Source organism: Hemicordylus capensis, chromosome 5 (genome assembly GCF_027244095.1).
Source record: "Hemicordylus capensis ecotype Gifberg chromosome 5, rHemCap1.1.pri, whole genome shotgun sequence".
NCBI classification, from domain to species: domain Eukaryota; kingdom Metazoa; phylum Chordata; class Lepidosauria; order Squamata; family Cordylidae; genus Hemicordylus; species Hemicordylus capensis.
In genome coordinates, this window is record NC_069661.1 from 98,100,506 (window position 1) to 98,121,672 (window position 21,167).

Below are 21,167 nucleotides of genomic sequence, written 5' to 3' on the forward strand. Positions count from 1 at the left end.
CAACACAGGCAAAGGCTGTGAGGATGTAAACAACTATAGGCCTGTGGCCAATATTCCCTTCTTGGGCAAGGTGCTTGAGCATGTAGTCCAGACACTGTTGGTTGGAGGAAACTGACTATCTAGATCAATCTCAATCAGGCTTCAGGCTGGTTTTGGAACAGAAACTGCTTTGGTTGCCCTGGGATGACTTTTGAAGAGCGAGAGATGAGGAGAGGAGTACAATTCTGTTTATTCTCTTGGATCTCTCAGAGGCTTTCAATATTATTGACCATGTATCCTTTTGGATAGGCTGGCCGAGTTGGGTGTGGGAGGCACTTCTTGGAGGTGGTTTTACTCCTACCTTGAGGTCCATTTCCAAAAGGTGGTGCTGGGGGATTACTGTTCAACCCCTTGGCAGTTATGCTTTGGGGTTCTGCAGGATTCCATTCTTTCTCCTATGCTGTTTAATATCTACATGAAACTGCCAGGAGAGGTCATCCTGAGATTTGGCCTGAGGTGTCATTGGTATGTGAATGACATTCAGTTCTCTCTCTCTCTCTTTTTCAGCAGATGCAGGTGAGGTGGTGACTGTCCTGAATCAGTGCCTGGATGCAGTAATGGACTGGATGAGGGTGAACAAGGTAGGGATGTGCACAGAACCGGTTCGAAGGACCAGCAGTTCTGCTGGTTCAAAGGTGTGTGGGTGGGTGGGTTGACTTTAAGGGTGGGGGATGGTGCACTTACCCATCCCTCTGCTTTCCTCCCACTGGTGCTTTGTTAGCAAAGGGTCCGTCAGGGCAGAAGTGTACCTCCTTGCCACCCCATCGCCTCGTCGGACCCTACGTCACCGGAAGTACCCAACGTGCCTGCATGCGTTGGTGCATGTGTGCATACATCTTGTGAGTCTGGACGTGCAAGCGCGATGTGTGTGCGCACATGCCAATGTGCACAGGCATGCCGGGTACTTCCGGTGATGTAGGGTCCGACGAGGCAGCAGAGAGGTATGCTGCTGCCCCGACGGACCCTTTGCTAACAGAGCACCAGCGGGGGAAAAGCAGAGGGAGGGGTAAGTGCACCCGCCCCACCCTTAAAGTCAACCCTTTCCCACCTTCGAACGTCCCCCACCCAGTTCTATGCACATCCCTAAAACAAGCTGAGACTCAATCAAGACAAGACAGAATTTGCTGGTCAATGACCGAATAAACTTATAACTAACAAGACAGAAGTACTGCTGGTTGGTGGTTCCTCTGCCCGGGTGAATAATGTCCAGCCTGTTCTAGATTGGGTTGCACACCCCTGAAGGACCAGGTTTGCAGCTTGTTGGGGTTGCTAATTGATCCAGCACTATCACCAGAAGCTCAAATGACCTCTGTAGCTCGGAATGCCTTTTATCAGCTTTGGCTGAAACGAATACGACGAGTATTTATATACTGCTTTTCAACCCAAGTTCCCAAAGTGCTTTACATACAAAAATTAATTAATTAAATGGCTGCATGTCCCCAAAGGGCTCACAGTCTAAAAAAGAAACAAAAGACACCAACAGCAGCCACTGGAGGGATGCTGTGCTGGGGTTGGATAGGGCCAGTTGCTCTCCCCTTGCTAAATAAAGAGAATCGCCACTTTTAAAAGGTGCCTCTTTGCTCAGTTAGCAGGGGTGGGCCAACTGTGACCTGACCTTTACAGAGAAAGCTTGGTCACAGTTACTCATGCACTGGTAACCTCTCACTTAGATTACTGCAATGCATTGTATATGGGTCTGCCTTTGAAAACAGTCTAGAAACTGCAGCTGGTACAAAATAGGGCTGCAGGATTATTGACTGGGACTGGTCGTTTTGAGCATATTACGCCAGTGCTTCATCAGCTGCACTAGCTCCCAGTCAATTTCCGGACCCAATTCAAGGTGCTGGTTTTAACCTTTAAAGCCCTAAATGGCTTGGGAGAGTGCCTTGTCCTATATGCCCCAACCTGGACCTTAAGATCTTCTTTGGAGGCCCTCCTCTTATTTCCCCTGCCAAACGAGGTGAGGCGGGTGGCTGCTAGGGAGAGGGCCTTCTGTGTGATTGCACCTGGTTGATGGAATAGTCTCCCCAGTGGGGTTCGCTTGGCTTCTACACTTTGTTCTTTTAGATGCCAGGAATAGAACTTTTTGTTCACTCAGGCCTTTTAAATTTTAAAATTTCCATTTTCAAATCTGATTTTTCACTAATTTTAAAAGCGTTTTTAAATTGCTTTGTATTATATTTTGTATTTCCCTCCCCCACACTTTTGTGTTATGATATAATGTCTAATGTGTTTTTATTGCATGTTCCTGTCTTGTGAGCCACCCAGAGGACAATTTGTTATGGGGTGGCTAACAAATAAATTTATTTATTATTATTTTCATTATTATTAGAGTATTTTTTATTTGCCCAAAGTTCTGTGATGATAATGGTATTCTGAACCCATCCTGTATTTTTAGTCCAAGATGAACACCACCTAAACACATTCCATATTCAGACCACCAAATTGTTTTGGACTACAACTCCCATCATCCCCAGCCAATTGTTCAATAGTCAGGGATGATGGGACTTGTGGTCCAACAACTGCTGGTGGGCTGAAGTTGTCCAGCCTACCCTAGTTCCATGTGCTACGTATAAACAAAAAATTATTTGAGCAATGGGGCCACTCTAGAAGTCCAGTTACTGTGGTCTGTGCAAAAGATCAGTTTCCTCTCCAAGGCTAAGCTCAGGCAGAACTGGTTCTGTGAGTTTGCAGCAGAATCCATCTGTGCATAGTGCTGATTAGCCTATGACATCATATACTCACCTCCTACCCCATCTCCAAAGCATTAAAAATGTTTACAATAATGATTATGGTTCTGTTTTACAGGCAATTAATGAACATTTGAATGAACACATATGGGGAATTTTTTAAAAAGCAGACAGCCTTCTTAAAACATGGGAAGATCATGGGCAAGACTGATGACGGAGTCAGCACTGAATTATTGTTGAGTGCATGTTAACTCTGTTGCAAAGGCAGAGGGAAACCAACCTCACTTTTGAAGAAAACTGTAAAGTGTGCTGTCAAATTGGTGTCTACTCCTGGTGACCACAGAGCGCTGTGGTTGTCTTTGGTAGAATACAGTGGGGGGTTACCATTGCCATCTCCTGCACAGTATGAGATGGTGCCTTTCAGCATCTTCCTATATGGCTGCTGCCCAATATAGGTTTTTCCCATAGTTTGGGAAACATACCAGCGGGTACTCAAACTGGCAACCTCTGGCTTGCTAGTCAAGTCATTTCCCCACAGTGCCATTAGGTGGCTTGAAGAAAGCTGTACTGCATATTTTATGTATGTCACTTTACAGACATAATACAATGAAAGTGACTTCCCATTCAGTTCTGGCAATGTTAACACTGTTGTTATTGAGGAGAATGCAGATGTGTCTTTATCATATTTACAGCAGTGGTTTTATTTGTGTGTAGAGTATATTTTATATGATTTACCATAACAGATCTACTATGGGCCAGTTCACACATCCACATGGGTCAGCTGACACTGCAGCATTAAGTATAACTTGTATGTGTGAATGAGTCACTACAAATAGAACTTCTATATTACCTCACCTTGTATGGTGCCTAAACCAATTTATGTTTGCTTGAAATATATGTGAGGTGGGGAGCACTCTGTTTATTAAAACAGTCAGTGCAGAAGCATTGTTTCTCTGGTACAAATATGTAACCAGCCCCCACTTTCTACTCACAGTCTCACAGTAAGTCATGCAAGAAAAATATTGTTTTATTTCTGAAACAACATAAATAGAACATATAACTTGACTGCTTGCACTTTTGTTAATCTAATCCCCAAGTTTGTGCTCTGCTTGAGCAAGACTGTAGAAAGGCCTTGTCTCTTTTGAAAAAATGTAGGATTGATTTGTGTCCTTTAGCTTCTTTAGGTTTCTTGCTTCTTAGTTTCTGGCTGCATTATCTGTATCAGACATGGCAATTTACACAATTATATTAATTATATGCATGTGATAAATGCCCTTAAGGTACTATTCCCTGCCTTTGGAATCTTCTGTGCACTCTGAAGCCTAGTTCACTTATTCGCATATATACAAGGCCTGTAAGTTCTATCAACACCACTAAACCCCCACTCTCCAGGAGATCTCAGTATTTCTGTTTATTATGCTTGCTTCTTTCTCGAGCCAGTCTGCTGAAACACCCTAAGAAATGGCTTCAGGAACTAATGAACTCTGGAACTTTTAGTTCTTATGAGAGTATATAAAGTATGAAATGTTTATGGGTAATGACATATTTCTGTTGACACTATAACCATATAGACTAAACTAGACCCTAGTTTGGGTATTATGTAACCACTACACATGTTTATAGAGTCAATAGTAATGCGCCAGCATGCCTTGCCATCTCACTAACATGCTCTGTAACCTATCCCACATTTCCCATGACTATATCATTTATCAATGCAGATGCTGTATCTGTGGACAGTGAGGGTGTGTGGTTATGGAACACATGAGCACAAGGACAGGGCTTGCTGCTGTGTTCCACCTCCAAGGGCTTAGGACCAAAAAGATGTTGGTTCAAATCCCCACTCAGCTATGAACCTGGCTGGGTGTGGTGACTTTGGACCACTCATGCTCTTTCAGCCCAACCTACCCCATATGGTTGTTGTAAGGTCTAAAGTAGGTGGAGGACCTACTTTAGACTTCCTTGAGTTCCTTGAAAAAACGGTGGGATAAACATATAATTCATAAATTAACAATACATGGATTAAATTAAAATTAACAAGACACAAAGTTTGCAATAACATTATCAAACGTATTTACAACTTGTAGCTGAACCTTCCCGTTTGAAATGGGACACATGGTCCCTAACTAGGAGAAAGATTTAAAGGGCAAGACAGCTCTATTATTTGAAGGAGCGATTAGGAATTGGGCGGTCCCTCTCAGTCGTCTGAGGGCTCCCGAGGACAGGCTGGCTGCGACAACGGATTGATGTCCATCTTATCCGCTTAAAAGGAGAGGAAACGGCTTTGTATCACCAATAAGAAGGGGAACTTTATCACCCAGCAGACCGATTGGCCAAAAATATTTCGTATAGTTCTGGAGGCGGGACGTAACTGCAAAGTGAGCCATTCCGGAGAAAGGAGGAAGGCGGAGACAGAGGAGTGGCGTTAATATTGACGAATTCGGTGGTGAAAGGTTTGTTCCTGTTTAAGAGATACTTACCAATGAGGAAGGCGATGAGGCGGGAAGAAGGAGGAGCACGGCTATCGAGTTATCGGGAGGTAGAAGGAGTCGGGATAAAGCCGGAGAGAGACGCAGGCGGAGGAATAAGTCACTATTCGGTCCCATCGGACTAGGTCCTTAAAGGGACCGCAGCAGCGGACGTCGCTCGTCGGCAGAGTACAGTGCTTTTAGGGATAGTGGCGAAAGTCTCCGGGCTGAGTCAAGAGGCACCCACCCAGCCGCCTCAGCTTGTTGGAGCAGCAGGTAAGTCAACCTTAGAGCCAGCCGCGATGGGGATTGTGATTGGGGACCCTTCCGCGCAGCGGTGGTGGTGCGTGAGGGAGGCGGAGCGCTTGGCTAGCCCGCTTCCTTCCCAGCCCTAACAGACACAGAGCGCCCGGGAGAACTGACGACGAGGCCGTCCCCGCGAGACCCGCTTTGTAAACAGGAGAGGGCGCGAGCTAAGCCTTGGCGCGAGCGAGCCGAGCCAACCAGTTAGCAGCTTCTTCCTCTCTCTCCCCCCGCCCCGCCGCCCGCTTTTGTTTTTCGCGGGAGGGGAGACCGTGTGCTTGTGCGTGCTAAGCAGTTGTTCTCCCAAAGCTTCTTCCCGATTCGCCCCCCGCCCCGCACTGTCGCCCATAGAAACGCGGGGGGGGGGCGCTCGCGCATGTATCTCCTCCACCCCCTTTCCTGTTCTCCCGCCTTTCTTCGGCTTCCCCAGTGGTGGGATCTCGGTTGGCCAGTAACGCCCCCCGCTGCCCTACGCTGGCCTGGGCGCGCTCTCGCCCCTCGACTCCCCTTGCAGGCTGTGAAGAGAACGGCACGCTCCCCCCGCCCCTCTCTCCTCCCTTTGACACCGCGGGGAAGCTGGCGGCGGCAGAGAGAGACGCAGAAGCCCCGCGGGGCAAGGTGGGCGCGTAGGAGAGGGCTGCTCCCGCAGAGGAAGAGCGCTGAAGAGACGAGCCTTCGGGGCCCGTCCTCCCCCATGGAGCCCCGTCCCTCCTCTCCTGCCGGAGGGGCACGCAGACAGCTAACTTTCTTGCCACCGATGCTCCTCTGGGCCTCCTCTCTTCTTATTTTTTTTTAAAACTCTCTCTCAGGGGGCGCGCGCCCGCGCGAGCACACACGCACGCCAAACGTGAGGATGTGGGTGTGACTTTCCCTCGGCTCACAGTATGCTCGCCCGTCTTTCAAGCTGCCGTCATTTCGCCTGAGGCCACCCGCTCCTAGATGGCTCGAAGAAGCCTTATTTTTAGTGGAGTTAGGTACACTGCTAGTCAAGTGTGTGTGTGTAAGAGAAAGGGGGGGGGTGGATTGGTGGAGGGTCCCTTCTGGTTAGAAGGGAGCTGTGAAGTGACTGCGAACTACACGTGTGATGTGAGAACAAGGGCTCTCTGTTGATGCCAAACATGGAGCAAGTAAGACAATGCGTCTTTATTGGGCCAGCTAGCTCCGTGTTTCTCATTCCATAGCCTTAACATGTCTATTTAAAACCCTGTTTAAAAAGTTGGGAAACCACTATTTAGCATGACAATATATAGTTATTGCTTGAAATAGTGCAGCAGCATATTTGGTAGGGTATTGTTTAATGTTGTGTACCTCAACCAGACACTTCTGCTGAATCCAGATGTAACACTTCTGCTGAGTTCAAAAGTCCCTTCACCTCTGGTTTCCTAACCCACACGTCTGAGCTCTGGGAAATGGAGTTTGCGGAGGGAAGCAACCTGTGGTTTCTTTCTCCGAACTCCAATCTGAACTTGCAGTTCAGAGTGGAGTTTGAGTGCCGCAAACTCCATTTCTGTGGTGCCAGCATTATGTCTTAACACTGGCACCACAGTTTTGGCCCCATGGAAGCTCCTCCCTCACTCTGGCCCAATTGGTTGTGCAGGCTATTCTTCTGTCAGGAAGGAAGCCTGCACAGCCGTTTCCCCCACCTCTCTTGCTGTCTGAAGAGAGGCAGCTCTCCCTGGTGTCTGAGCAGGGAGGTGGGTGCGGAACCCGTTACGTCGGTTCCGTGCCCCCCTCGGTTCTACATTATGTCAGAACAGGGCCACAGCTTAAGTATTCTGTTTCTCAAGTACAAGAATAACACTGCAAGAAAATGAATAATATAAAACTAAAAACCCACTTTTATATGTATTGTTGAAATCAATTGGTTGGTAATATAGACATATTGAGCTTTCCTAGTGAGTTTCTAGGAAATTATTCTAGGCTAATGATTTAGCCCAGCTAATGCATCTACATCTATGAAATTTCTATCTTATTTTATTATTTATTTAACACATTTCTATACCGCCCTAACCCAAGGTCTCTAATGCACCTTCATGGGTTTTCCAAAGACTTCTAAAGGACCTGAATACAATAGTGGAGTAAAATCTTGTAAGTATGGTGAGAGCAATCACTGATTTCATGGCTGTGCTATTTACTGGATATTGAGGGTCAGTTTCTTGCTATCATCATAGGATTCTTAAACAGGAATTATATTTATTGATACCAATGTTTGTATTCCTACTGAGAACAATTATACAATGGTCAAATGGCACATGGTCTGGTAAACACACCAAAGGAATGGGAAGGTATGATGTGCTTCCCTGTAGCTAGGCCTCTGCATCCCCTGGCTAAAAAAGGCTGGTTTTCCTGAGGCTGTGGTTCTTGTTCTTCAGGAATATAGCTTATGACTCCCAGTTGCAAAACTTAGCCCCAGGTGTGAAACAAGAGCCCCTAGCTCCTGGGTCACATAAGCAGCACACTTTCTTTTCTCCCCTCAGCCTAGCAACTGTAATGTGTTGGTTGTGGAGTGTAGAAGCCTTTTTCTTTTCTTTCTAGTTACAGGTAAGGGCTTATGTCTGTCTTTGCCTAGTCTGCTGAGATTGCTGATGTATCAGTGATCAAAGTGAGTATAGAAGAATCTCTCCCTTCCACCATGAGGTGTATTTACATGACCAAGGGAGAGCTGTGTCTACACTGCATAGTAGATACAGTTGACTGATCTGAAACAGAAGATATTTATGACATCATACATTTTTCCACACTGGGCATGTTGCACTGCAAGCAGTGGCAAAATAGAATTTCTGTATCACCTTTCTACTTGTACAAAGAAACCAAAGCAAAATATCCAAACCATAAACTTGTTACATTAAGACAACATTGCTGTAGTTGAGCTGCTTTGCATTCTGGTGAATTTTTGTTTCCAGTGATATTTGTTACTAAGTTGCAGTTTTTCCACTGCATTTGTAGTTTGTGACTTTATACGGAAATATTTCAGAATATCCACAGAAGGTTTCGTAGCAAATGCTGGAAAATGGCAGAGATACTTGTATTTTTCTTCTCTGCTGTGTTTAAATGCAGGATACAAGAAGAGAAGAAATGACTGGAGGGATCAGTGTTCTCTCATTTTTTCATCTGTGTGTGGAATGAGTTTTGTTCTGGGCAGTACCAAGGCATTGTGTGCTCACATGCATTCAGAATGGGGACTTCCTGATTCAACCTGAGCGAGATCTAAAATTTACTGAGCAGACATAAAAAAAACCTTGTGAGTGCATACATGTGTGCACACCTTAGAGGGAACACTGCTGGGGGTTATGTCTATAACCTGCTCTTGTTAATAGCATCTGATAAGGCTGTATGGTCTCAGTTTTAATGCAGTTATTTCTAGTTCCTTCTGCTTCTGTTTGAAGAAGTTAAAGTGGTGGAGGAGAAGAAAAGAGCTGTATAGACAAATTATTTTTAGGAATGAGAATTTTGGCTTTGATTCTTGATGTAGTACAAAGTTAAGCACAAACCAGAAAGGTGCTTATAAAGAACCTCATATGTTTTTACAAGCTTAAGATTTGGAGCAAATTATACATTTTAAATATTGGAAGCTAACAGTACTATGGCTACTGGTGGTCACCACTGGCTAGGCCTAGTTGGTGGATGGGAATGTGTCACATTTTCCAGCATTTTGGGTGATTTTTCTCTCTTGAAACAAAAAGTCATGTTAGACCAGAAGCATAGCTTTTGAGACTATAAAACTTGAACCAACCTGAAGAAACTTCTGCATACTCCTCAGAGAGCAGACGGTACGTAAAATATATTTTAGGAGAGAGACTTAATCCTTGTATACATTTCCTCCCTGTACTGTCCCACTTTTGGTGCACATTTACAAACCATGTACACATATGTACAAGTCTGAGTGAAGGAGAAACAAGCAAAGACATTTAGTGTATGTGCTTGGCTGAGGAGACAAGCTACTATCTGTGGGATTATGACTGAATGCTTCCAAATCAGAATCACTCTAAACATAATACAGCAGTCCTATAGTTTTCTGCACATCCTGGAGAAGAGAGCAGTCTGCTCTGAGACCAGAATATGGCCAGCAGGGGGCTGCTTGTTGCCTTTAGTGCATTGCCCATTTGTGGGGAACCTGGTGATTAATAGGTAAATAACCTGATTCTGGGTCATGGTTTAGTATGTAACAAGAGAAGAACAGAAAATAAGTAGGATGAGCATAGAGAAGAAAGATGAAATAGAAAAGGCATGCAAATGAGAGGTTGTATGTAAAGAGTGGACGGTTTTAAGCACCTAAAAACTGCACGCTGAGTAACTGCTTCATAAACAAACAGGTGTGTTTCACCAGTTCTCTTCTCACCACAGCTGTATTGCCTTCTCTTTAATACCTTACCATATAAGTAGACTCGGCAAAATTGTTGATATATGGACACTCTTGACTCAGTTCTGGCAGGATTAAAGCACTCACTGTAAAAACTAGAAATGCACACATGACCTGATGACAATCTTTGTCATCAAAACAAAGAACCTTTTCCATTTCTTACTGGAGCCAGCCCAAGCAACATAACAGAAGTGTTCACATCCTTTTGAGCAAGGCGGAGGTTTTCATTTTTGTGCAACATACTCTGTGCAGTGATATAGCTGCAAATTCAGAAGTGTACACACTCTCCATAACAGGCCTCATGGCCATGCCCACCCCAACAGCCAGAGAAACCGAGAAGTACCGGAGCCCCATCCCTGCATGTCCCCCTCCACTGCACCCCTGATTCTGTGCAACTCTTCCATCTTGCACTGCTATGGTAACTTTAGGGCTTCTGAACTAACTTTCTCCTTCCCTAATAGTTTGGCTTCATTAAGACTTCAATTCTTCTCATTGGTATTTCAGAAGTTAAAGCCTAGCCCTGATCTGTTTAGAGTTGAGAACTGATTGATCCTACCTCTCACCCTTTCCCTAGCTTGCTATGATACAGATGCTGTCATTTGACTCATGATGTAGATAATCTTGACCTACATGTGTAGTATGATTTGAGTCCCTTCTCTTCCCACTCCCAGTAGTTCCTTAAACAATCAGTGCAGGCCTGTTTTCTCTTACTTTTTTTTTTTGAAGGAGGTAGGGAACAGCAGCATAAAATTAGTGGTGATTTGAGTTATTTACAATGTTTTGCATGCTTTTGATACTAGAAGTAGTATTTGTACTACTTGTTCATAGATAATGACTAGCTTAATCCACTAGAATTTAGGCTCCTTGGATATTGTCTGCTTTTCCTTGAATGGATAACTTTGAGTAGGTGTTTGGGATATCTAGAATGCATATAGGTAGAAGCTTCAATCTGCTCTTGCTTGCTGGGCAGGTGTGGCAGTGGTTTGATACCATGTAACTGGAAATGTTGCTTCAAGAACACTTTGTGTGAAATATGCTCTTATTCTTAAAACCGTCTCAAGCAAAGATTTCTCATTTTAGGAACTTGTTCAATAGAAAAGTGGGTTTTATGCTGGCTAAATTATAGTATTGTAGAGGTTACCATGTATAGTTCGGGGGTGGAAGGGGAACAACAAGTAGGAATATGTGCTGTGTGTTTGTAGAATAATTGCCTGCATCCACACTAATGGGACTTTGATCCGTGCATCAGACTTGTGGAACATGTTTCCTCTTTCCATAGTGGTGGTCTCTTGAGGCTTCCCTATCAAATGGCTTTTGGCCAAAAGACTAGCATCTCTTATTGGTTTAAAAAAAGTTTTAATGTGTGCTTCATTCAGTTTCTAGGGATTGCTGGTGTATTGCACAAATTTTGGACAGTGAAGAAGTGATGGCTATTTAAAATGCTTGATAATTATCTGTCATAAAACTTAAGTTTAACTTTCAGTACAAAGAACATTATAAGCATAGCCCCTTTTTTCCCCTGAGTAGGAGATCCTCAGGAAGGGTAGTGAACTGAGCATGCTCGAGACAGAACTGAACCATGTGACTTGTTTGTGGGTGTAGCCTCCTCCTAGCCCCAGTTCTGTCTTGCTTGGGATAGGGCGTGTTGGGAGAGAGCTCATGCAGTTAAGCTTTTTTCTTCAATTCATTTTATCTATTTTCAATAATGACCAGCCTCTTGGCTATTGGGGGAGACAGGAGTCACAACTCTTCGGACTGTGCCTGCCTGGTGGTTCTCTAAAATTTCCCTCCCCCTCCTCCCCCCTCTCGCTTTGTGTGTGCAAGGGTGGGAAGGGAGCTACCCTTATTCAGAGCCAACCCAAAATAACAAACAAACAAAAACCTTTCACAAGTTCCTTTTAGCTAGCATTCGGCTTGATTGGCTACTTGCCAAAGTATTTGCATTTGTTTGGAGGGGCAACAGAGTTCGCTCACTCAGAGGAACTCCTTCAGGGCTCAGTGTCCATGGCTTCACAGCTCCAGCAGCGCCTGGGCAGTGCGAACTCTGCTCCTGTTGTTGCAGCTGCTTAGCCCAGCATGGCCGCTTCAGCTTCCCCCTCGTCCGCAGCCGCGGCTGCAACACAAACAACACGGACAGGGACCTCGGGGCGGCACTTAGCCAATGCCCGCAAGAGGTCCAGTGGCAGTGGGTACCAGCCTCGTTTCCCTGGAAAAAAAGAAAAAAGGTGCATGAGTGAGTCCTTCCAGGGTCCGGAAGGGCACAAGCATTTAAGTGAGTGCCTGTTGATTCAGGCGACTGGCTGGAAATCAAAATTGAAAGCAACCAAAAGGGCGGCAAGTGGAAGGCTGAATCAAACAAGTGCCTGCGCTTTGAGGGAGGTGACCGGAGCCCCGTGGGCATTATCCTGGTGCCTTATCCTCCACCCACTGGGGCCTCAGCAATTGAGAGGGAACCAGCTGGTCCACACATTCCCCCCATGCTGCATGATGGATCGCTCACACGCTCCCTGCGCAGCCTCAGCAGTCACAGCTGTGAGTAAAGACTTTTTCTCACCCAGGATTCTCAATGGCTGTGTGAGTTTTTTTGGAGGAATGGGAGGAAAGTGTTCTTGTGGCAGCAAGCATGAGTTGTCTCCCTTGCTAAGCAGGGTCCACCCTGGTTTGCATTTGAATGGGAGACTGCATGTGTGAGCGCGGTAAGATAGAGAATTCTCCATTGTGCCTCCTACGGCTCCACTTACTACTCCCCTGGCATGGCCCTTACCAGGTTCTGCGGGGTGCCCGCCCCCTACACACAGTGATACGCATGACTCCAGGTCGTTCCAGGACAGGGACCTGGGCCCAGGCGGGCACCCAACATAGTGACCGGTGGTGGGGGGGGCGGTTTCCTCACCCTCACCTGACCCCTGCCCGCAGCACAGGGTTTTTCTCTTTGTACGGGTTTATGCCCAGGTTTTTTGCCAGACAAAACCAAGTGGAGGTGCAAGTATTCTTCCTCCGACCACCCTCGCAGGGGGGACAGGAGTCGTTAGCAGCCCAGGCGGTTCTTCCAGTCTCGCACTGGATCAACTTGTGCTACTCCCTTTTCCCCTTCCCCCAGGCACCTCAAGTGGTGCAGCAGGGAAATGCTTTACTAACAAGCAGAAGGGTGCTGGATCGAATCGCCACTGGTAGCTATATGGGCACCAGCAATATGCGAGAGGCTGAAAGGCATCTCCTCGTACCCTCCCCTTCCTGAAAGTCTGGGGAGGTCCACAGTCCTGTTACTGCCTGACCACCCGTCAGAAAAGGGGGTTCCTCACAATCTCTGCCTCTGGACCCTACTGGGCCATTGGAACCAGACAAGGAGGAAGGGGAATTGTCGGGGAGGATGTGACGCTGCCCATTTCTAACTCTGCCATACTTTTTTCCTCAGCAGAACTTGAGGGTCTACTATCTTAGGTGCAGCGCACAATCAGTAATGTCTCCCCATCGGAAACTGCAGAGCCGTCTTTGCCCCCTGACCAACAGGTTTTCCCTGCAGCCGATCCGATAACATCCACGGTTCCGTTCCCTGCTCTATTTCTCAGGGTGATGTGCATGGCGTGGCAGAGCCTGGTCTTGGCCAAACTGATGGGTAATCTCCCCAAGAAACATTTCCAGTACATAAGAACATGGGAACAGCCCTGTTGGATCAGGCCCAGGGTCTGTCTGGTCCAGCATCCTGTTTCACACGCTGGCCCACCAGATGCTGCTGGAGGCCTACGGCGGAAGTTGAGAGCGTGCCCTCTCTCCTGCTGTTGCTCCCCTGCGGCTGGTACTCGGAGGTGTCTTGCCTTGAGGCTGGAGGTGGTCTATGGGCCTCCAACTAGTGGCCGTTGATGGACTTGTTCCTCATGAAATTGTCCAGACCTCTCCTGAAGCCATCCAGGTTGTTGACCGTCGCTACATCTTGTGGCAGAGAGGTCCACAGGTTGATTATGCATTGTGTTAAACCGGCAATCAATTTCTTGGTTCTAGTGTTATGGGAGAGGGAGAAAAATTTCTCTCTATCCACTTTCTCCACACCATGAATGATTGTATAGACCTCTATCATGTCTCCTGCAGTCATCTTTTTTTCTCTTTTTCCTCCTAAACTAAATAGCCCCAGGTGTTGTAGGCTTGCCTCATAAGAAAGGTGCTCTAGGCCCCTGATCATCTTGATTGCCCTCTTTGCACCTTTTCCAGTTCTACAATGTCCTTTTTTAGATGTGGTGATCAGAATTGTCCACAGTACTCCAAGTGTGGCCGCACCATAGTTTTTGTATAAGGGTATTATAATATTAGCAGTTATTTTCAATCCCCTTCCTAATGATCCCTAGCATGGAATTGGCCTTCTCCCCCACAAAAGCGTTTGGTATCACCTGCAAATTTGGCCACCTCGCTGCTTACCCCTACTTCTAGATCATTTATGAGTGGATTAAAAAGCACCAGTCCCAGTACGGATCCCTGGGGGACCCCACTTCTTACTTCTCTCGATTGTGAAAACTCTGTTTCCTGTCCTTCAACCAGTTAGCAATCCACATCGGTACTTGTCCCCTTATCCCATGACTGCTAAGTTTTCTCAGGAGTCTTTGATGAGTAACTTAGTCGAAAGCTTTTTGGAACTCCAGGTATACTATGTCAACTGAATCACCCTTATCCACACACTTGTTGACACTCTCAAAGAACTCCAAAAGGTTGGTGAGGCAAGATTTTCCTTTGCGGAAGCCATGCTGGTTCTCTCCCAGCAAGGCCTGTTCTTCTGTGTGCTTTACAATTTTATTCTTGAGGATGCTTTCCATCAATTTGCCTGGATGGGATGTTGATCTGAACAGCCTGTAATTTCCCAGATCGCCCCTGGATCCCTTTTTGAAAATTTGTGTTGTACTGGATACTCTCCAGTCCTCTGGTACAGAGCCCAATTGCAGGGATAAATTATATATTTTAGCAAGGAGGTTGGCAATCTTACATTTGAGTTCTTTGAAGACTCTTGGATGGTTGTCATCCAGCCCTGGTGATTGTTGGTTTCTAATTTTTCCAGGCAGTTTAGAACATCATCTCCTGTCACTGCTATCTGACTCAATTCTTTAACCTCCATCCCTAAAAAGCCTGTTTCAGGAACAGGTATTTGCTCAGTATCCTCTGCCATGAGGACAATTCCAGGGGACCTCTCAAAACCTTTGGCCATGCCTAAGATTGACCCTCCCGGGGACTCAGTTGGTCTCCAGGGCGATCATCCACCTGAAGGGCAGGGACCTCTCTAGTCCCAGGAGGACAGGCACTGACACACCCTTCTCTTGAAGGTCCAAGACACCATCAGCCACGTCCCTCAAGATATCCATGACCAACCACATCTTCCTTGGGTGCTTCGACTCTGGACCAAGGTGCTCTTCAAGATGGTTCCCTCCCGAACGGCCCAAGGTTTCGCCAGGGCATTTACTAAATGGCCTAGACCACGGCCCTCGGGGCCAATTCAAACTTAGATTGTACGCAGTCAGGCCATAGTGGTGGGCGTGGTGGTATACAGGTAATCTTGGTTTAAGACTTGAAATGCTGACGATAAATCTGCTCCGTTTGTGGGTGCTGACCCCCCTTTTGCGCCGGCTTTAGACCCAGTTTTTGGTCAAAATGCAGGACAAGAAGTAGGCTATGCCTTCGCCCCGCAGAGAGCCCATTGGGTGCCTCCGTAGTTCTTCTGGTTCTTTTCTCCCTTACAGGCAACACTACTTCACACCAATTCCTGTGGTTACAGCTCTCCGCCGGGAGCCTGAGGGCATGAATTTAGTGGCCACAGGATATTCCCGACAGGTCAAGGACATCATTCCGGCCTCAAGACACCAATCAACCAATCAAATATATCAGGCCACCTGGCTCACCTTCCACAGAGGGTTGATCACACAAAAGATGGATCCACTTCCCACAGGGGTGCCTGAGGTCCTCACTTTTCTACAGGCTGGCCTAGACCTTCCTCTGTAACCAAGCACCATGAGGTGCCAAGCCTCCACACTGGCCTTGGTTGTGCCTTTTTTCTTCCACTGACTCGGGCCAACTGACCCTACGCCTGCACACATACAGATTCCTGGAGGAGTGACTAGCCTGTCTCCTCTAGTTGGGCGGTTCCTGGCCTGGAACTTCAACCGAGTTCCTAAACGCTCTCATGAAGGACCCCTTCAAGCCCATCGCTAGCTTTCCACTGAAGCTCTTGTCTTATAAGGTCCTCTTTCTGGCAGCTATTACCTCAGCTCAAGGGTTTCTGAACTAGACACCCTCTTGGCATAGAAGGAATATTGTACCTTTCAGCTAGATGCAGTGCATCCTCGCCTGAACCCCCACCTCTCCCAAAAAAGTTAATTCCCTGTTTCATGGGTCCAGAGTTGCCGCTCTTCCTTCATTCTGCCTTCCCCTGGTCCAGCCAGGGGAATGATTGTGGCACAAGCCTGACGGGCTCAGGGCTCGACGTTCATCTATCCGTCACACCATTGACATCCACACGCCCGACACCTTTCTTGTCTTTTTCTGTCCCCGCTCTTTGGGGAACAGTCTCTCTAAGGACAACTCGACTGGTGGGATCAGATCATGCATTCTCCTGGCCTACTCGGATCTCAACATCACCCTCCCTGGGGGGGAGTCACAGCGCACTCAACCAGAAGTGCATCTACCTCTGCTGCCTTTTTTCAGCCCATTCCACTATCAGGAATCCGCAGGGCAGACTCCTTGCCTTCCGCCACTCCGTTCCCCTAGGCACCATAAGCCAGCGTGGTGGTGTGGTTAGAGTGCTGGACTAGGACTGGGGAGACCCGAGTTCCAATCCCCATTCAGCCATGATACTAGCTGGGTGACTCTGGGCCAGTCACTTCTCTCTCAGCCTAACCTACTTCACAGGGTTGTTGTGAGGAGAAACTCAAGTATGCAGTACACCGCTCTGGGCTCCTTGGAGGAAGAGCGGGATATAAATGTAGTGGTGGTGGTGGTGGTGGTGGTGGTGGTAGTAGTAGTAGTAAGAAGAAGGTTTTGGGCCCCTCAGCAGCACAGGCAGCCTTGGAGCACACGGTGCTTTGGCAAGGGTTTTGAATACGTCCTACCCATCCCAGGGATTTGTGTCTTCAGCTTGGGCACGTCCCTTCCTAAAGATCTCCTACTCAGGGGAAAAAGGAACATTGGTCTTACTGTGAAGGGTTCTTTTTCCTGTAGTAGGAGATCCTCAGCCCCACCTGGATGTATTTTTTCGGGAGGTAGGGAGGCACAGATTGTTAACAGGGCCAACAAGTCACATGGTCCAGTTCTGTCTCGAGCATGCTCGGTTCACTACCCTTCCTGAGGATCTACTACAGGGAAAAAGAACCCTTCACGGTAAGACCAATGTTCCTGTCTAGTAAATACTGCACAGTTCTGAAATCTAGGAATGCTTCAATCCCAACTTTGGTAAAGATTGTCTTCATTCATGGTTTTCATTCTTTAGTCCACTATGTTGTCAAGCATACAAAGTGCTGCTTGTACACTACAAGCAACTGCCAATTTGAAGCCCTTCAATTACCTCAAACACTTTGTCAAATTTGGCATGGGTTTCCTCTTGTTGCTTAGTGTTCTCAAGAACACTGCACTGTACCTAAAACAATCCCACCCTCTTCTTATTTAATCAGAATAATACACAGTGCCAAGATCTAATGAAAAGACTGCAAACTAGCAACATTTTCTCCAGTCTTGTACATGCACTTGGGAGCAAATGGAAACATGGTTGTTACCATCATACCCTAGTTATGAGGCTCTTGGAAATCTCTGGTTGGTTACTGTGAAGACAGAATGTTGGACTTCTGGCATGAGCCAGTAAGTCAGTTCTGTTTTGCTAATCAGCATAATGCCCATCAAATGGAATATGTTTGAAAAAGCTGTGCTTTGTTGCTCCAGAGGTGGTGCTTTGTGAACATGTCTTATCAGGTGTTTACAACTTGGCTGTGCAGGTTCATACTAATAGACAGCTGAATATCTGGCAAAACCCACTCTGTTAAACAATATTTACATTCCTCCAGCAAACTGTTGAAATCCTTCTTGTTCATTTCGCCGTTAATATCGACTGCTCTGTTGAAAACAAAAAATCCACACCCACTCTATTAGGGACAAAAACCGCCTGCAGCTTCCACTTATTCCTCCCACAAAGCTTTAGTTCACATCCACTTCTACAGGTATTCATAACTTATAATAAATAATTGGATTTTATATCTAATGTCCACATCAAAAGCACCTCTGCTATGCATATTTAAAAACCTTGGAGCATGTGCTTACATTTTGTTTCACTGCCATTGCTATGGAAATTATGTCATGTTTTAGTGTTAGCAATATCACATAAGCTATCATGATCTTTTGTAAACCATGAATTTGCATTCAGTAAGCAAGATGATAGTGATTGCAAACTAGATTGTTTAAACATTCACTGAAATGAGTAACTGGGAGGGCTAATCTTAATGGTTAAATATTTAACTCTTGGGTATTTAACATCCCTACTCTGTTGCAAAAACTTCTTATGACTTAATTATAAGAAATCTTTGAAGTCATATGATTTTTCAAGGAGTTCTTTTGTGAGTCCTTAAGAGGGTGCTACTGTTTTTCATGGGTTCCTCCTGACTTTAGTATTTGAAGCTGAAAGAGGGATATGTTTTTAATATATTCCTTTTGAATTTATCCAACAGAATTTGTTATCCTTTCAAATGGAATAGGATGGTGTCCATCTGATCACAAGATATATTTCCCCCCGTGCTGGAGCTCCTAATTAGTGGGTTGTGAAGTGAGCATGCTCCAGACAGGACTGGAAGTTGTAAAGGCTTGCTTCTTGGTGCCAGAGGGCACCCAACCCCAGTTCCTGTCCTGGCTGCTCTAGTCTCGGGATGCAGAAAAAAAAGAGCTCTTCAGCATTTTTACCTTCTACTTTCAGGCGAAGTTTCCTAATTTGTTTCTCTCCTTTGTTTCTGCCAGACTTTTCTGTTAGTTAATCCAAATTCCAAATATATTTTTGCTTTAGATTTGCTACTTCATTTGGCTGTTTTCTCTCCTTCAGTTTGCTTTTACTCAGTCCCTGTTACTCGTCGCTCGCCCTAGCCTCCTCATGGAGTGTGCCCATATAGAGGACCTCCTCGGCGGGTCCCTTTGCGACGGCCCCCCTGACTTCCCAAATTACAAAAGAACAAGGGGCTTTATCTTGTAACACTAGCGCTGCTCCCCCCCCGCTGCCTAGTCCTGCCCTTTCAGCGGAGGCCCCCTTGGGGGCTGCACCGGCTCTGAGAAAAGTGCCTTAAAAATCCAAGCACCAATCCAAGCAGAGCGGGGGGGGGGGAGAAGAAGAAACAAGCACTGTATGTACCTTTCTGTTAATAGTCTTCAAGTTGACATACAAACAGAAGTTAAAAACAATATAAATAGAATTAAACAACTCAAAATCAACAGCACCAGCGTTATTGAAATAAAACCCAACAGAACAAAGTTATACTCTTATACCTACAGCAGTGTTTAAACCAGTGTAGTATACTACTAGAGTATTGAACCAAGACCCGTGAGACTTTGGTTCAAATATCCAGTTGGCCACAAACTTACTGGGTGACCATTGGCCAGGTGCTATCTCTCTGCATGTTCTATCTCACACGGTTGTGGGCATAAAATGTGGAAGGGGACCTATATATGCTTCCCTGAGTTAATCAGATGAATGACTGGATACAAATGCAATAAATATAATACATGCTAAGTGAATGTTTGCAGAGGACTTTCCATCATTGGAACTTCTCACTTGTGGTGCCATGTCCCTGGTGGCCATCCATCTCACTTGAAGGTTGGGATACTGGGAACAGGGTCTAAGTGAACTCAGAGTAATGGCAGGTTCATTCATCTGGAGTTAATTCTTTTGATACGCTGATTCTAGACTGGAGACACACAGATCAGATTTATTTATTTTATTTATTGTTAAATTTATATACTGCCTTTCATTAAAAACAATCCCAAGGTGGTTTACAAAAGTTAAAAAACATACTTTTTAAAAATTGCTTCCTGGCAGTATCAACTATGACTTGGTGTGTGAGGGCCAAGAAAAATTTTCAGTGCACTATTACATTAAAATTAATTAATTAAAATTATTAAAAATATTAATGAAAGCAGTTATTAGTTACTTGTGGATCTCTTCCGCCTATCAAGGCACCCCCAGTTTTAACCAAAGGTTGTGACCCTGTCCTTGCTAATTTGGTGGGTAGCTGGAGTGCATGCCAGTCCCAAACAAATGCCAAGTCTACTCCTCTTCCTTAAATCACTTTCAGCCTGCAGTCCTATACGTGCTTATTTCAGAATAAGCCTCACTAGGTACACTGTGGGACATATTTCTGAGTGAACATGCACAGGATGGCGCTGTAAGGTAGTTTCTGGAGAGGATGGTCCCCCTCGAGAAAGAGGGAACTGACTGAAAGAGTTACCCCCTGCTTTTCCGGGGTGCATTCTGCCTGTACCTGCTTGCCTGCTGCTGCTGTTACAGCCCATTCCATCTATTGTTGCTGTAGCACTGGCTCACTCGCTCATCGGTTATTCACCGCAACATGTGTGTTAAGTGGGGGTGAAAGGAATGACAGGTAAGCAGTGCCCATATCCCCTCTGGCAAAATTGCCACCAGAAGTGGCTGTGCATTTGCACTTGTGGGAACGGCTCTCTTTTCGACCAGAGGGATACACAGCGTTAGGTTCCATTCTACCAGGTAGGGAGGCGCTTGTCCATCTCTTTCTAGGAATGAGCCTCTTGAAGCCTACTAGAGCTGGAGAAAGGAAGGGGTGGACAGACATCCAACTGGTGCAAGCAGATTTGAGGACGCCTGAGCATGCATTCTCAAACTTGCAACTTTCCCACTTGATAACCTCTGCTCTGTTGTTAATGCCATTGCTGCTTACCCAGCAGTGTACTTTTGGCTTTGTCTCTTTCAGTGTAACATCCCACAGAAGAACCCTTTGTGGGTTGCTTGAATGGAGGGAATTAAGCTGTACAAATGCACTGCTGGGAAGAAGGTAGTACTGCATGATGGAGTGGAATGATGGGCAAGAGAGTCACTGCTACAGCTACAACAGAGGGCAGAGTGTGGGGAGACCAGTGAGGGTTGGGGGTCAAAGAGGAAAGGGATGAAGGATGCTGCCAGTGGACTCTGGGCAAGAGGCGCCTGCTCTCAAGTGGCCAGATACATTGCAGAGTGCTTCATGGCTCCTGCTATTGCTGCAGGATATCCCTATCAGCAAAAAGGTCCCTGCAGGCAGGATCTGGCATCATGTTGTGGAGACCTGTTAGGTCAAAACAAAC

At 46.1% G+C, this 21,167-nt stretch overlaps 1 protein-coding gene and 1 long non-coding RNA gene across 2 annotated transcripts in view; one reads left to right on the forward strand and one right to left on the reverse strand.

The window, feature by feature from the left end:
• Positions 1 to 3,738: 3,738 nt before the first annotated feature.
• Positions 3,739 to 5,345, reverse strand: LOC128326494 (uncharacterized). Its single transcript, XR_008308082.1, has 2 exons — positions 5,207 to 5,345; positions 3,739 to 5,097 (listed from the first exon to the last, which is right to left on the reverse strand). It is a non-coding gene; the product is annotated as an uncharacterized LOC128326494 (long non-coding RNA).
• FRYL (FRY like transcription coactivator) overlaps positions 5,156 to 21,167 on the forward strand; it is a 286,750-nt gene continuing 270,738 nt past the window's right edge. The window contains exon 1 of the mRNA XM_053253420.1: positions 5,156 to 5,470. The gene's annotated coding sequence lies outside the window, so the exon portion shown is untranslated. The remainder of the gene's footprint in view (positions 5,471 to 21,167) is intronic.